The 2,500-nt window shown below is 59.4% G+C and overlaps 1 pseudogene; it reads right to left on the bottom strand.

The window, feature by feature from the left end:
• The window catches only part of LOC123690617, an 8,436-nt pseudogene that overhangs the window by 2,815 nt on the left and 3,121 nt on the right, over positions 1–2,500 (bottom strand).

Here is a 2,500-nt window from a genome sequence, read left to right as displayed (position 1 = left end):
GGAGAGCTTCGTGCTGTCGTGGGGTCTCTTGGTCCATAACGTCCAAGGCCAACCGGATACTTTCAGTTCACCGAATGGGAGTTCTAACATAGACGCGACTCTGGGAACGAGAGGAGTTCGAATTGACGAATGGACCGTGCACGCCGATCTTAGTACGAGTGACCACCGCCTGATTACGTTCGTGATCCATCTCGGCTCAGTTAGCTCAACGGATAAACTGCATCGGGCGCGAAGCACAGAACAGGGCACGGTGCCGATGAGGTTCCGGGACCGCGGGGTGGACTGGGACCGGTTTCGCTCGGACCTGGCGTTACGCGTGGGCAGGCTTACGTTTAACGCGCCCGCTCAGGCAATTTGTTCGGCGTTTACTTCCGCTGTCGTGACTTCGGCGGGAAAGTGCTTGGGGCTAGTAGAGCCTAAACGGTATGGGGGCTACGAGTGGTGGTCGCGTGAACTGGACGGCCTCCGCAGGCAACAAAACAAATTACGTCGGGAGTGGCAACAGGCCAGGCGCGCGGGTGGCCTGTGCGAGGAGAGCTCGCGAAAACGCTTTCATCTTGCCCGCTCTAGGTACCGGAGAGCAATGCGGGATGCTGAAACCGAGCACTACAAGAGGATTTCCGACTCTGGGAATGAAGATCCATGGGGAATGGCGTACCGGCTCGCAAGTGGGCGTGTGCGTCCACCCTCGGGAGTTGTGAGCGGCATGAAGCTATCGGAGGGATACGCGACAAACATGGAGGAAGCGATGGCCGGAGTCTTGGCGGTCATGTACCCGGACGATGATGTGTCGGTCGATTCGCCGTACCACTCGAGGGTACGCCTTGCCGCCGCTTTCGCACCGTCGGGGAAAGACGTCGACATAGTGGACAGGTCAGCACTCGATAGGATCGTGAAGTGCCTACCAAACAAATGTCCGGGGCTGGACGGTATTACGGCGCGCATCGCCAAGGTCGTTTGGAATGTGGCCGCGTCGGAGATGACGTATATATACAGCATGTGTTTTCGGGAAGGCGTGTTTCCAGACGTTTGGAAGATGGGAAGACTGGTCGTGATACCGAAGGGCAATGGGAGACCACTCACGGACCCGAAAGCGTACAGGCCCGTTACGCTTCTGTCGGTACTGGGGAAGATACTGGAGAGGCTGATCTGCGAGTGTACACCGGGCCTATATGGTCGAATATCGCCCAATCAGCACGGATTCATGCACGGGAAGTCGACGGTGACTGCTTTGACCAGAGTATTGGACATCGTGCGAGAGACGAACCACAAGTACGTCCAGGCCATCCTGTTGGATATCTCGGGCGCGTTCGATAACGCATGGTGGCCGATGGTCCTGACCAAGTTTAAGCAGGGCGGCTGTCCTCGCAATGTATATAGACTGTTGTGCTCGTACTTCACGAATAGGAAAGTGGGGATGTTCGCGAACGACGTGTCCGTCTGGAAGAAATCCACCATGGGTTGCCCACAAGGCTCCGTACTGGGGCCGACACTGTGGAACATTCTGGTGGACGATTTGTTGCGGATGGCGGTGCCCCCGGGCGTAGAGCTGGTAGCGTACGCGGACGACGTCACGGTTCTGATCGAGGCGAACTCCCGGGCGGACATCGAGCGGAAGGCGGCGACCACTCTTCAACTGGCGCTCGAATGGGGTCAGCGGAATAGGCTGTCGTTTTCATCAGCGAAAACGCAGTCTATAACACTGAAGGGCAGGTTTCAGCGTCCGCCGGTGATCCGGTTGGGGGGCGACTCGGTGGGGGCCGTCGGCGTGGCGAAGCTACTCGGCGTGTTGTTGGACGAGCGCGGCACCTTTGCGGATCACGCGCAAGACATCGGAGAAAGAGGTGCAAGGTGCTTCGGGAAGATGGCTAGGGTGTCTGCCTCCGCCTGGGGTGTCAGATACCCGGCGCTCCGGCTGTTATACTACGGGACATTTGTCGCGACCATTACGTATGCGGCGGCGGTGTGGTATGGCAGATCTCTCGCGTTCGTGGTGGCGAGTCGGCTGTTGCGAACCCAAAGGTCCGCGTTGGTGCTCCTGACCAAGGCATATCGAACAACGAGCACCCCGGCGCTGGCCGTCCTGGGCGGCGTGCTGCCGGCAGATCTTGAAGTGTACCGTGCGGGCAAGATTCAAGCGTCGAAAAAGGATACGGTCAAGGGGGAGTTGGCGGAACTCAAGCGTAGGGTCCACTCCGAGGTGGTAGACAAGTGGCAGGAGCGCTGGGAGGTCGAGGAGAGGGGGCGCGACCTGCAGCGCTTCTTCCCTTGCGTCAGGGGTAGACTTCGTGCGGTGTGGGTGGCGCCCGACTACTTTACATCGCAGCTTCTGGTGGGTCACGGTGCGTTCAACGGCCGCCTGAGGGACCTCGGTCTCAAAGAGGTCGGGACGTGTCCGTGTGGGCTTGCGGAGGAGTACAGGGATCACGTCCTGTGGGAGTGTGGGCTGTACGAACGGGAGAGGGAGGAGATGCTGGAACACGTGGCGGTGGGCGAGCCG

This window comes from Pieris rapae, unplaced genomic scaffold, assembly GCF_905147795.1.
Source record: "Pieris rapae unplaced genomic scaffold, ilPieRapa1.1, whole genome shotgun sequence".
Taxonomy (NCBI): domain Eukaryota; kingdom Metazoa; phylum Arthropoda; class Insecta; order Lepidoptera; family Pieridae; genus Pieris; species Pieris rapae.
Note: the sequence above shows the minus strand (reverse complement) of the source record. Positions and strands in the feature narration are given on the sequence as shown.